Source organism: Ovis aries, chromosome 18 (assembly GCF_016772045.2).
Source record: "Ovis aries strain OAR_USU_Benz2616 breed Rambouillet chromosome 18, ARS-UI_Ramb_v3.0, whole genome shotgun sequence".
NCBI classification, from domain to species: Eukaryota; Metazoa; Chordata; class Mammalia; order Artiodactyla; family Bovidae; genus Ovis; species Ovis aries.
In genome coordinates, this window is record NC_056071.1 from 1,469,501 (window position 1) to 1,484,948 (window position 15,448).

General features: G+C 38.6%; 1 non-coding gene across 1 annotated transcript; it reads left to right on the top strand.

Moving 5' to 3' along the window:
* Positions 1–13,291: 13,291 nt before the first annotated feature.
* LOC114109145 (small nucleolar RNA SNORD115) lies at positions 13,292–13,330 on the top strand. Its single transcript, XR_003585831.1, has one exon. It is a non-coding gene; the product is annotated as a small nucleolar RNA SNORD115 (small nucleolar RNA).
* Positions 13,331–15,448: the final 2,118 nt, after the last annotated feature.

A 15,448-nucleotide genomic window follows, 5' to 3' on the forward strand; every position in this document is an offset into this window, starting at 1 on the left:
CCCATATATGTGAAGATTCACTTATCTTTTGCTGATTTTATGGTTCTCACTTTGTCTTTGCCAATTTAATTGTAATGGGCCTTGGTTTAGACCTTTTTGGGTTCAATCTATTTGGTGACTCTTGAGCTTCATGAATTCCATTTCGCTCTGCAAATTTGGCAAGTTGGCTGACATTAATTTTTTAATTTTTTTTAATTTTTATTTTTATTTTATTTTACAATACTGTATTGGTTTTGCCATACATTGACCTGAATCCACCACGGGTGTACATGAGTTCCCAATCCTGAACCCCCCCTCCCACCTCTCACCCCATATCATCTTTCTGGATCATCTCCGTGCACCACCCCCAAGCATCCTATATCCTGTATCGAACATACGCTGGCGATTCATTTCTTACATGATAGTATACATGTTTCAGTGAGGTTCTCCCAAATCATCCCACCCTCTTCCTCTCCCTCAGAGTCCAAAAGTCCATTCTACCCATCTGTGTCTCTTTTGCTGTCTCACATACAGGGTTATCATTACCATCTTTCTAAATTCCATATATATGTGTTAGTATACTGTATTGGTGTTTTTCTTTCTGGCTTACTTCACTCTGTATAGTCGGCTCCAGTTTCATCCATCTCATTAGAACTGATTCAAATGTATTCTTTTTAATGGCTGAGTAATACTCCATTGTGTATATGTACCACAGCTTTCTTATCCATTCATCTGCTGATGGACATCTAGGTTGTTAATTTAATTTTTAATTGGAGGCTCATTCAGTTCAGTTCAGTCGCTCAGTTCAGTTCAGCTCAGTTACTCAGTCGTGTCCGACTCTTTGTGACCCCGTGAATCACAGCATGCCAGGCCTCCCTGTCCATGACCAACTCCCGGAGTTCACTCAGACTTGTGTCCATCGAGTCAGTGATGCCATCCAGCCATCTCATCCTCAGTCGTCCCCTTCTTCTCCTGCCCCCAATCCCTCCCAGCATCAAAGTCTTTTCCAGTGAGTCAACTCTTCGCATGAGGTGGCCAAAGTACGCGTCCAACTCTTTGTGACCCCATGGACTGCAGCACGCTAGGCCTTCCTGTCCATTGACAACTCCCAGAGTTTACTCAAACTCATGTCCATTAAGTCGGTGATGCCACCCAACCATCTTGTCCTCTGTCGTCCCCTTCTTCTCCTGTCTTCAATCTTTCCCAGCATCAGGGTCTTTTCAAATGAGTCAGCACTTCACATCAGGTGGCCAAAGTACTGGAGTTTCAGCTTCAGCATCAGTCCTTACAATGAATATTCAGGACTGATCTCCGTTAGGATAGACTTGTTTGATCTCCTTGCAGTCGAAGGGACTCGCAAGAGTCTTCTCCAATACCACAGTTCAAAAGCATCAATTCTTCGGTGCTCAGCTTTCTTCACAGTCCAACTCTCACACCCATACATGACCACTGGAAAAACCATAGCCTTGACTAGATGGACCTTTGTTGGCAAAGTAATGTCTCTGCTTTTCAATATGCTATCTAGGTTGGTCATAACTTTCCTTCCAAGGAGCAAGCGTCATTTCATTTCATGGCTACAGTTACCATCTGCAGTGATTTTCGAGCCAAGAAAAATAAAGTCTGTCACTGTTTCCACTGTTTCCCCATCTATTTGCCACAAGTTATGGGACTAGATGCCATGATCTTAATTTTCTGAATGTTGAGTTTTAGGCCAACTTTTTCACTCTCCTCTTTCACTTTCATCAAGAGGCTCTTTAGTTTTCTTCCCTTTCTGCCATAAGGGTGGTGTAATCTGTATATCTGTAGTTATTGATATTTCTCCCAGCAATCTTGATTCCAGGTTGTGCTTTATCCAGCCCAGCGTTTCTCATGATGTACTCTGCATATAAGTTAAATAAGCATATAATATTATGATGGTCTGCCATATAGCAACATGAATCAGCCATAGATACATGTATGTCCCCTTTCCTCCTAATCTCCCTCCCCTCTCCTCACCATCCCACCCCTCTAGATTGCCATAGCACTTCAGGTTTGGGTTCCTTGTGTCATACACTCAATTCCAACTGGTTTATCTTCTTTACATATTGTAATGAATGTTTCAGTGCTACTCTTAAATCATTCCACCTTCTCTCTCCCCTACTGTTGCCAAAAGTCCATTCTCTATGTCTGCATTTCCATTACTGCCCTGTAGATAGGTTTGTCAGTACTATCTTTCTAGATTCCATATATACAAGTTAATATATGTTAGTCTTTCTTTTTCTGACTTACTTCACTTTGTTTAATAGGTTCTAGGTTCGCCCACCTCTTTAAAAGTGACTCAAATGCACTCCTTTTTATAGATGAGTAATATTCCATTGTATATATGTACCACAACTTCTTTATCCATTCACTTGTCAATGGACATCTAGTTTGCTTCCTTGTTCTCGCTAAATAGTGCATCATCAAAAAGTCTGCAAACAATAAATATTGGAGAGGGTGTGGAGAAAAGGAAAACCTCTTTTTCTGTTGGTGGGAACTCAAATTGATACAGCCACTGTGGAGAACAGTATGGAGACTCCTTAAAATCTAGGAATAAAACTACCATATCACCCAGCAATCCCACTACTAGCCATATACCCTGAGTAAACCATAAAAAAAAAAAAACCACAGGTATCCCTACATTCATTTTAGCCATTATATTTTAAAACAATTTCTCTTTCTTCTTCCCTTCCCTTTGTGGAATTCCCATAATGCAAATATTGTCCCATGTGATGGTGGTCCATTCTCCTGTAGACTTTCATCTTTTAAAAATTTTTTTTCTTTTTTTGTTCCTCTGACTGAATACTTTTAAATGACTTATCTTCAAAGCCACCAACTCTTTCTTCTCTTTGATTGAGTGCATTGGTGAAGTTCCCTACTGAAAATTTTAGTGTAATAGTTGTATTCTTTAGCTCTAAAGTTTCTATTTGATTTTTTCTTATTTCCATTTCTTTTTGTTGTTGTTGTTGTTGTTGAACTTCATTTTGTTCATGTACTATTTTGGGGTTTTATTCAGTTGTTTATGCGTCTTCTCTTTTAGTTCCCTGAGTTTCTTTAATATATTTTGAGTTCTTTATCAAGTTGTTGTTAGGGCTCCATTTCTTTACGGTTAGTTATTATGACTTTGTTCATTTCCTTTGATAGTGTTCAATATCTCTGATTATTTGTGATCCTCATAGCCTCATATTGATACCTCCACATTTGAGGAAGTTGTCACTTCAAGTCATTAGAGCTTGGCTTGGAAGAAAAACTCATTCATCAGCCAGTTCATCCTGGGATTGTGGAAAGGCCAGTTCTTAGCATCCATGGACGGTTGAAGCAAACTGCCAATACTCTGATGTTGAGTGAGGACACTTGGCTGGCCTCTGAGTTGGGGGAGGGATGGGTCTGGCCTTATAGTTGGGCAGGGCTGTAATCTGGCCTCTCTGGCTGGGCGAAACTCATGAAGGGCTCCTTGTTCTAGCAATGCTCCTAGCAAGGGCCCTTGATGGACAAGGTTGCTGTTAAGGGTACAGGACTTCTGTCAAGATTTGCAGCATCAGTTTCAGTGAGCCCATAACCCTTTTCCTTGTTCCTACTATCCATGGGTGGTACATCAAAGACAGTTCCCTCAGTGTTCCATGTGGGATAAGAGAGAAGCATACCTCTCAAACAATGTCCTGAAACCCTGGGGAAGTGGACGTATGTCTTACTTTCTATTTCCTAAGCTGGAGAAATCATAGCCAAAGAGATCCTTCTCAGCATATTGCTGTTTCAGCTCAGGGAAGGGATGAGAGTGTACAAAATGAAACATTTACTCTAACCCTTCTTGATATGTTTTTCTTGTCCTTTTGTGCCCCCACCAGTGTACTATCAGAGAAGGCAATGGCAACCCACTCCAGTACTCTTGCCTGGAAAATCCCATAGATGGGGGAGCCTGGTAGGCTGCAGTCCGTGGGGTCGTGAAGAGTCGTTCATGACTGGGCAACTTCACTTTCACTTTCACTTTCATGCATTGGAGAAGGAAATGGCAACCCACTCCAGTGTTCTTGCCTGGAGAATCCCAGGGATGGGGGAGCCTGTTGGGCTGCCGTCTATGGGGTCGCACAGAGTCGGACATGACTGAAGTGACTTAGCAGCAGCAGCAGTGTACTATAGCCTTGCACTTGAGGTGTCAGACTCTCTTCTCATTTGTGTATAGTTGCTAAATTGTTCTTCTTTGAGGGAACTAGGCCCAAGATGCCTCTTTTGCCATGTTGCCAATGTTACCTTAGATTATCCTTCAGCCTTAAAATGAATATCTATGCTGATAATAAATATGTTCTATTATGCCGCCAGCCAACTTTGGAAGAATGGAGGCTTTCAAATGTTGATAGAACTGAAATATTACATGAGATATGAATTACCAATGTATTAGAGTCATTGAAAATTCTCTAACAAATTTATATTACTCTTTTAAAAACCCATATTGGGAATAAGTTATCTTAAAAAAGAAATTTCAGACCAAATTGTGAAAAGAGCTACAAAGTTTTGGACTAGAAAAATTAAATTCCTGTTACTTCTACTCAGAAACTCCGATTCATAATTTCATAAATATCTAACTCTATAAGAATTTAAAAATTATAAATTAAGGGTAAATAAGAACAACATGGGAAAATGGAAATTACATGATGGGAATTTTTCCTTACAGTTTTTCAGTTGTATAATTGTGTGGCTTTTTCATGCTGCTGACCAACTCATTCAAACAGAGGGAATATGCTAATTATTTTGGAATCTTGCAACACTTATACAGGGCTAAATAATCTAGGAGATAATACAAAGATATGTTGCTTGAAAAAATTCTTTACTACTAACTCCTAAGAAAGCCATCTACATCCAGTGTTACCTGGAATATGGTGGCAAATGGACTTGATCAAGATTAGACCTTTAGAAGGTATCAAATATTTTAAGTAATGCTGAGTATGACATTTAGATGGCCAGACAAGTTTCCATAGGCTAAAACTGATGCCCAAGTATATTATCTATATCACTAAATAAGATCTATGTAGATCTATAACATCTAAAGTATATCATCTCAACTTTTGGAATTCCTAAATATCTAGAATCCAATAAATTGTATCTATATTTTTTGTAATTTAGTAGCTTTGTAACATTCTTCAGATACTCAAAATTTGCCTACTTCTTACCATTTCCAGTTCCTAAAGAGTGGAATAAATGAACCATATCCTAAAATTTATTTGTCTCAGTTACATTAAACCACTCATGGTGGCCCAAAGCCTTACCACTGGTTTCACTGAAATTAGATTAACTCTCTCTAGTAAGCATGGTATTTATCAAATATCATTTAGAAGATGTTTGAATTTAGAGATTAAGTCTAATCCATTTTCTGATGCAATAAAAAGTAGTCATGATCAAATATAATACTTAAAGATTTTGTGGCCTTCCTGGACTTATGTTACCATCACTATAGCCAGATGCTATAAAAATTCCACTGAGGATGTGTGTCATCAATACTGAACAGGAGATCTGGTATATATCGAATTGTTCCAATATCTCACCAGAGATGTTTATTGATAATTCACCCTGCCATCAAGGTAAAGAAGAAACCCAAGTAGAGGCATATTTCTTTTGTGAGATTAACACCTATGGTTGAGGTGAGGTGAGGTGAAGTTGCTCAGTCATGTCCGACTCTTTGCGACCCCATAGATTGTAGCCTACCAGGCTCCTCTGTCCATGGGATTTTCCAGGCAAGAGTACTGGAGTGGGTTGCCATTTCCTTCTCCGGAGGATCTTCCCAACTCAGGGATCGAACCCGGGTCTCCCACATGTTGTAGGCAGATGCTTTACCATCTGAGCCACCAGGGAAGCCTACCTATGGTTGACTGGACCTCAATTCCCATTAAGAAAAAGAAGAAAGTGAAAGTGAAAGTCGCTCAGTCATGTCCAGCTCTTTGCGACTCCATGGACTATACAGTCCATGGACTTCTTCAGGCCAGAATACTGGAGTGGATAGCTGTTCACTTCTCCAGGGGATCTTCCCAACCCAGGATAGAACCCCAGGTCTCCCACATTGCAGGCAGATTCTTTACTTTCTGAGCCACCAGGGAAGCCCATTAAGAACTTTAAGGTTAAATCCTCTAGATAGTAACTAAAAAGTTTCTCTGGTGGACAAACAGCAGGAGAGATAGATTGCTGTGTTACTTAATTATCTTCACCATTTATAATTTTGATATTTATCCTATTTCATGTTAGTTAAGCATGAAGCTTATGATGTTAGTCATTCTTCCTTTAAAAATGAGTATATTAACCTCAAGGAATTTTGAATTGATTACAAATGTTCTGAAAATGGAGTGGGAACTCTAGAAACATCTATTTTGTCATAACACTTCATATACTTCAGTTGGATAGTTTAAATTTAGAAGAATGGAAAATATCCAAGTCCCATCAACTATCATCAATATTACCCAAATAAAGCAATCTTAAGCGTCACCCTTTGTGTTATTGAATATACCAATGGGAAGAATTTTTTAACCCATCAAAAATACAAATATATTCAAACTGAAAGTCCCTGAACAATAACACAAAACTCCAACCTCTCTCTGTTTTACATTGCCACTGGAGTCCAGTTTAACATAACTGAAATTAATGTCAATGAGAAAGAAATATCCCCAGCCCAAATTATAAAAGGTAGTTCCTTGCAAAGTCCCAAAATGTATTGTCCCATTAAAAAATAAGCCTACCCTGTTTAGAACTTGACCATCTCCATTCCCCATACTTAAGGTTTCTAGGATCATCAAATCAATTATTTCTTTTAATATTACTACTTCTAATTTGAGTCAGTTCAATTCTACTTGTATGCAATAGGCTTTATCATTATGAAAAGTTTTTACATGAATATTAAAATGGCATCTTGATCAAACTAAATAGATTTACTAAATAATATGTTTATAGATAAATAGAAACTGAGGCCACAATTACAAACTCTACTGATATAGAAATAGAGACAAACATACTTACTATCTTGGAACAATTGCAGAAAGATGTAATTCAAATGCAAACAGGGTGGAATCAAAACCTAATACAGAATACAGCAATAGAGAAAAGTGAAAATAGAATAGAGGAATAACTTGTAATTGGACATCTGGGAATGAAACCTGCTGGAAAAAAAACATGTAGCCAAATATTTTTCACAAACATTCACTCGTATAACTGAATAACAATTAGTTATTCAACAACTGCAGAACTGAAATACAAATTTTCACCTATTTAGGGCAATAGTTAGATTTGGGCATGTTACCATATATGAAGAGATTAATATAAAAAGATTAATTAAAGATGGAAGAGCTGAAACTTAGCAATCACAGATTGAAACTTCTGAAAACTACAAAAGCTAACTTAACTAAAAGATACAAGTTTCCTCCTGTACATATTTGAAACTAATATGTTAGACGGGTACCTGTCCTTCAAGGAAATATATTTGAATTGAGACAATAAAACCTTAAGAAAAACATTTGTGTCTATACCAATTAATGTGCTTATAAGTGAAGAAAAAGTTCATCCATTAAGCTTTGTTCAATGATTTATAATTCCTAATAGTGTTGCAGATTTGGGTTCTATCCTTGGCTTTTTTTTTTCTCCCTCTCTCTCTCTTTACATATTACAGTAAGATGTACTGCTAGGAATTACACCTTCACATTAAGTGGCAAGTGGCAGCCTTATCCATAAATTCATTCCAAAGGTATCACTGGCCAAGGCAGTTAGGTTTATTCTTTTAATCAGCCTGAATATTGATATGAAAGTGAAGGTCGCTCAGTCATGTCTGTGCCACCCCGTGGACTGTAGCCTACCAGGCTACAATCCCCATGGGGATTCTCCAGGCAAGAATACTGGAGTGGGTTGTCATGCCCTCCTTCAAGGAATCTTCCCAACCCAGGGATGGAACCCAGATCTTCCTCATTGCAGGCGGATTCTTTAACAGCTGAGCTACCAGGGAAGCCTGAATATTGACATGGGATAACCTTATTGATTGACTGATCTACTTGATGTCATCTTATGACAAAAAAATCATTGCTTATTATTTGAATTACACATGATAATTGTTAAGAAAATTTTTATTAACCGGTATATAGAAGAATGTTTACTACTCATTCAGGTCTCTATACATGACTAAAACCAATATTTATATAATATCAAAGAAAAAAGTGAAAGTGAAATCGCTCAGTCGTGTCTGACTGTTTGCGATCCCATAGACTGTAACCTACCAGGCTCCTCCATCCATGGAATTATCCAGGCAAGAGTACTGGAGTGGGTTGCCATTTCCTTCTCCAGGGATCTTTCCAACCCGGGGATTGAACCTGGTTCTCCCACATTGCAGGCAGACACTTTACCATCTGAGCCACCAGGGAAGCCCACCTGTGGGATCATACTAGTGTCATGCTGCCTTAGGGTCACTGAAAAAATTTTAACAAGTGAAAGACTCTGCCACCATAGATTAAAATATGAGATTCAGTAATTTTCTATTCTTATTAAACCTAAAGTTGATTATATTAATGAGGAAACCCATATATAAACTTCAGTGCCTGTATATCATGTTAATACATTATTTTCAGTGTAATGATGTTTGTCCTATGAATGTTGGAGGATGCTTGGAAATGAATACTATTTCTAGTAGCCTGATAACTGATTTGTTTCATGTCATTTCATATGCATCATTTTAGGAGAGTTCATATTTGGCAGTAGACAATGCCAGACATTACTGGTATGGCATCTTTTGATATTAGAGTAAGAAAAGGCAGCCCACTTCATTGTTCTTGCCTGGGAAATCCCATGGACAGAGGAGTTTGGTGGCCTACAGTCTATGCAGTCACAAAGAGTCAGACACGACTGAGTGACTGTATATACACATCTTTTGATAAATAAATAAAGGATAATAGTTGAGACCCTCTTGTGTTCTCCTGACATCTTCTGAGTGGTTCTCCAAAGAAACCTGTATTTTGTGTCATTCTTGTGTAGGATTATCAATAGTCTACAACCTCTGCACTAGGTAATTTTCTGAGTGTTGACCGTATTGTTCCATCATTCAAGCATTCAAGGGTCATGTTTCACAAGACTTAGTTCTCTGTTTTAATACCTGTCCTACTCCTGTACCCTTAAATAATGAGTACAAAGAAGGAACATGGTTTGGCTTGCAACCTTTGAAAATTAATGTGATTCAGGTGCCCACTACTGAATATATCAAATGCCAGTGCAAATTGGTACCATAATTGTCTGGTATGTACATTCAGGTCCAAGTGTATGAATGTGTATCAAGTGCCAGGTCTTGGAACAATGATGAGAACTTGTAGTCTTAAAGTAAGATGAAGACCTTACTGATCATGAAAATCATGATAAATATAATTAAAATGGAGATAAACCTAGTTAACAATACAGGGAAATATGTTAATATAGGAAATCATTATGTCCTTTTTAGACACTATATTTGGGATTTGAGACAGTGAAACCTTGAAAGAAACTCTTGTGAACCAATCCTGTCTATATAACTCAAAGATTTTAAAAAAAAACACCTCATCCTATAAGCTTTGTTTCAGAGATTTATGTTTTTTATACTACATTCAGAACCTAGTCCACTGCTTTTATCTCAATGCATCTTTGAGTAAGACATTCAACCAAGAAATGCAACACTGCATTAATGATAGGTGTCCAGTTTGGTCATATTTATATTCCAAATAGAAAATTGACTGAGAAAGATGCACTCCTAAGCATAATAGGTTTAAGCAGAAGACAAACTGAATAGGGATATGGGATTTCCTTTTGACTGAGTGACTGACTTACTTGATATAAGCTTATAACTTTCATTTGAACATGAAATTAATAATACTGAAGTTGAGAAATTTTGTTTCACTGGTCCCCAGCATAGTGGTTAATCTAATTCAACAAATGATGAAAATATTTTTATTTTCACAGGATTCTATTTGAAGTACTAAAGAATGTCCTATACTGAAGGAAAATGACATTAAAAAGTTTAGAGATACAGTAGTACTGTCACAGAACCCAAATTCTTACCTAATATTTAGTATATACACTAAGAAACATAAAAAATTATAGATCCTAATATGGACTAACTATATAATAAAGAATATGCTATAAATGATGTCAATAGATTATCGTTTACAACTGAACATGAGTCACCAAATTAGAAATAGTCTTTTTTTTTTTTTTTCTCAGTGAGCAACCAGATAACATTAAGGGCAAATCCAGTATTTTGATGGCGCTGTACTGAAATAGTCTGAGACACTTTCTGATCCATGTTTGCTGCAGGTTGGTGTAATTTATTTTTACCTAAATATATAAGAAGATGTATTTACATGCATTATGAAATGAGTTCCTCTGTATCAAGTTGTTAGTCAGTCTTTAAGTCATATCCAACTCTTTGTGACCCCATGACCTGCAGCACACCAGGCTTCCCTATCCTTCATTATCTGCCAGAGTTTGCTCATATTCATGTCCTCTGAATCTTCCCCCTTATCCTCTGCTGCCCCCTTCTCCTTTTGCCTTCAATCTTTCCCAGCATCAGCATCTTTTTCAATGAATCAGCTCTTTGTATTATGTGGCCAAAGTACTGGAGCTTCAGCTTTAGCATTCAGTTCAGTTCAGTCGCTCAATCATGTCCGACTCTTTGTGACCCCATGAATCGCAGCATGCCTGGCCTCCCTGTCCATCACCAACTACCGGAGTTCACTCAGACTCATGTCCGTCGAGTCAGTGATGCCATCCAGCTATCTTATCCTCTGTAGTCCCCTTCTTCTCCTGCCCCCAATCCCTCCCAGCATCAAAGTCTTTTCCAATGAATCAACTCTTTATATGAGGTGGCCAAAGTACTGAAGTTTCAGCTTTAGCATCATTCCTTCCAAAGAAATCCCAGGGCTGATCTCCTTCAGGATGGACTGGTTTATCATTAGTCCTTCCAATTTGTATTCAAGATTGATTTCCTTTAGGATTGACTGGTTTGATCTTCTTGCTCTCTGAGGGACTTTCAAGAGTCCTCTCTAGCACCACAATTTGAAGGCGTTAATTCTTCAGAATTCAGTCGTTTTTATGGTCCAGCTCTCACATCCATACATGACTACTGGAAAAACCATAGCTTTGACCATACTGACCTTTGTTGGCAAAGTGATATATTTGCTTTTTAAAATGTTGTCATGGGCTTCCCTGGTAGTTCAGCTGGTAAAGAATCTGCCTGTAATGCAGGGGAACCCAGTTCTATCCTTAGGTTGGGAATATCCCCTGGAGGAGGGCATGGCAACCCATTCCAGTATTCTTGCTTGGAGAATCCCCACAGACAACGGAGCTTGGTAGGCTACAGTCCATGGGGTCACAAACAGTCAGACACGACTGAGTAAGTACAGCAGATTTGTCATAGCTTTCCTTCCAAGGGGCAAGCATCTTTTAATTTCATGGCTGCAGTCACCATCCACAGTGATTTTGGAGCTCAAGGAAACAAAATCTGTCACTGCTTCCGCTTTTCCCCCATTTATTTGCCATGAAGTGATGGGACCAGATGTCGTGATCTTAGTTTTTTGAATGTTTGAGTTTTAAGCCAGCCTTTTCACTCTGCTTGAGGGTGAACCCCTCAAGAGGCTGTATCAAGTTAGCAAGATATTAAAGAAAACAAATGACATAACAAAACCTTATTAACATGGTTCAAAAAAGGCCATAAATTAATTTCGAGCTAAAAAATCAAAATTACAAATAGGTATATATTTAATTTATAATCAAAAGACACATGTGCATTCTTGCCTCCTTTGTCAAAGATAAGGTGTCCATAGGTGCATGGATTTATCTCTGGGCTTTCTATTTTGTTCCATTGATCTATATTTCTGTCTTTGTGCCAGTACCATACTGTCTTGATGACTGTGGCTTTGTAGTAGAGCCTGAAGTCAGGCAGGTTGATTCCTCCATTTCCACTCTTCTTTCGCAAGATTGCTTTTGGCTAATTTTCCATAGAAATAGTGAAATTATTTGTTCTAGCTCAGTGAAAAATACTGTGTAGCTTGATAGGGATTGCATTAAATGCTGGCGAGGGTGTGGAGAAAAGGGAACCCTCTTACACTGTTGGTGGGAATGCAAACTAGTACAGCCACTATGGAAAACAGTGTGGAGATTCCTTAAAAAACTGGAAATAGAACTGCCTTATGACCCAGCAATCCCACTGCTGGGCATACACACTGAGAAAACCAGAAATGAAAGATACACATGTACCCCAATGTTCATCGCAGCACTGTTTATAATAGCCAGGACATGGAAACAACCTAGATGTCCATCAGCAGATGAATGGATAAGAAAGCTGTGGTACATACACACAATGGAGTATTACTCAGCCGTTAAAAAGAATACATTTCAATCAGTTCTGTTGAGATGGATGAAACTGGAGCCGATTATACAGAGTAAAGTAAGCCAGAAAGAAAAACATCAATACAGTATACTAACACATATATATGGAATTTAGAAAGATGGCAATGATGACCCTGTATGCAAGACAGCAAAAAAGAAACAGATGTGTATAGCGGACTTTTGGACTCAGAGGGAGAGGGAGAGGGTGGGATGATTTGGGAGAATGGCATTGAAACATGTATAATATTATATATGAAACGAATCGCCAGTCTATGTTCGATGCATGATACTGGATGCTTGGGGCTGCTGTACTGAGACGACCCAGAGGGATGGTATGGGGAGGGAAGTGGGAGGGGCGTTCAGGATGGGGAACACGTGTATACCTGTGGTAGATTCATGTTGATGTATGGCAAAACCAATATAATATTGTAAAGTAAAAAAAAAAAAAAAAGACACATGTGGCTTCAAAATATTTGAAAAAGTTTTTATGCAATAAAAAAACAGGTATCAATATAAATCATAACTGATAAAACTCATCAATGAAACTATCTCATATATCATAATTAAACATGAACATGTTATGTAACAAAATGTACAAACAGTCCATTTCTGTGGGAAATAATGGGGTTAACAAAACTATAACAATTACTTTTGAAAAAACATATAATTATCACTAAAAAAGTATATTTTCAACTATGAAAATCCTAAAATTGAGAAAATAACAAGGAAAAAGCAACTATGCTTAGTAAAAAAATTCCTAAAAATATTTCTAATGAATATCAAAAATATTATAGAGTTAATAGTCATAAAATATTAATGTTAACATTTTATACTAAGCATGTTGAAGAAAGAGGAAAACAATACATGAAAATTTAAAAAAAAATCCTGAAAATAAAACATATTAACTCCTATTAACTCTCCTGTTAAAGAGATGATGACCTAAAAATCATGTTCAATAGGATTATACTGAGGCCCAATGGAGGTGGCAGTCTAGGGGCAAGATGTCGAGTGTGATTCTGTCCCCTTCAGAGCCCTGGGATTTGGGTGTGGAGGCACCCAATCCCTCAAGGAAAGCCCTTGAGACTCCACTTTTTCTAGGGGCTTCCACATGGCCAAGCTGTGGTCCTGCCTTCAGCTTTCTTTCCTGATCACTACTTCCACCAATCACCCAGAGATCATAGATGAGGCTTTTCCTTAACTCCTTCAAATTGTGCCTTTCCATCAGATATTCTGGTGAGAGTCTCACCAGAGACCAAATGAATACTTTTCAAAATTCATCAGAAATATTTTTAGAGGTAGTTTTACTAAGTATAGTTATTTTTTCCTTGTTTATTTTTTCAACTTAGGATTGTCGTAGTTGTGTCTGTTTTTTTAAAGTCTTGTTAAACACATGTTTTGTGTGTGATCATTATATACTTTTTCAAAACATTGACATGAATCAGCCATGGGTGTACATGTGTCCCCCATCCTGAACTGCCCTCCCAACTCCCTCCCTATCCCATCCCTCAGGGTCATCCCATGCACCAGCCCTGAGCACCCTGTCTCATACATCAAACCTGGACTGGTGATCTATTTCATATATGATAATATACATGTTTCCATGCTATTCTCTCAAATAATCCCACTTCTCCCACAGGGTCCAAAAGTCTGTTCTTTATCTCTGTATCTCTTTTGCTGTCTCACATATAGGGTCATTGTTACCATCTTTCTAAATTCCATATACATGGAATTCTAAATTCCATATACATGCATTAATATACTGTATTGGTGTTTTCTCAAGTGTTTTTCTTCCTGACTTACTTCACTCTATATAATAAAATCCAGTTTCATCCATGTCATTAGAACTAATTCAAATGCGTTCTTTTTAATAGCTGAATAATAATATTCCATTGTGTATATGTACCACAGCTTTCTTATCCATTCGTCTGCTGATAGACATCTAGGTTACTTCCATGTCCTGGCTATTGTAAACAGTGCTGTGATGAACATTGGGGTACACATGTCTCTTTCAGTTCTGGTTTCCTCAGTGTGTATGCCCAGCAGTAGGATTGCTGGGTTGTATGGCAGTTCTATTTCCAGTTTTTTTAAGGAGTCTCCACACTGTTCTCCATTGTGACTGTACTAGTTTTCATTCCCACCAACAACATAAGAGTGTTCGCTTTTCCCCACACCCTCTCCAGCATTTATTGCTTGTAGACTTGTTGGTAGCAGCCATTATTAGGGCTTCCCTGATAGCTCAGTTGGTAAAGAATCTGCCTGCAATGCAGGAGACCCTGGTTTGATTCCTGGGTCAGGAAGATCCCCTGGAGAAGGAAATGGCAACCCACTCCAGTATTCCTGCCTGGAAAATCCCATAGATGAAGCAGAATGGTGGGCTACAGTCCATAGAATCACAAAGAGTCAGGAAGGACTGAATGACTTCACTTTCACTTTCATTCTGACCAAAAATGGTCCGGATCTTGCCATTCTGACTTGAATAATTTGAGATCAGTGGTTCTCTTTGGTTCTGGACACCAGACACAGAGGCTGTTGGACCTCAACGCAGTCCAGAAGAGGGAGTCCTTTCGAGAACCTCAGTCTTTACAAAGGAAGGAATCTGGCTGCCACACCATCTTGCTAGGCTCCAAGCCCTTGGCCCTGAAAAGCCTTTCCTGAGACCAGAATTCTAGTCAGATAGTACGTGGAGGCAATGTTTGCTTCCCTGCACCCTGGGGAACATTCACATATACATGTCTCTATACACCTCCACATAGCACACACTGAGCTACTGAAGGGACAGTCACCAGGTGTGTGCTTTTCAGTCTCCCAAGAACTATTGGTAGGAAAATATCATGCCCCTGGCCTGGCAACAGTGAGAGTCAGGCAGAAACCTGTCAACCAGGTTTTGGCAGGTAGATGTTATTTGCTGTTGAGAGAGCTGAAGTGTAGCCCCTGAGTTTCCATGGGGCTTGGCCAGGTCACTTTCAGGCATGCCAGGGTCTGGGTGACACAAGTGATTCCTGATGGGCTGTTTGATGGGCTTTGTTTTGATCGCCCACTGGGGCCCCTTGTTTCTCCTGGGGAATTCTTCCTCTCCAGGAGC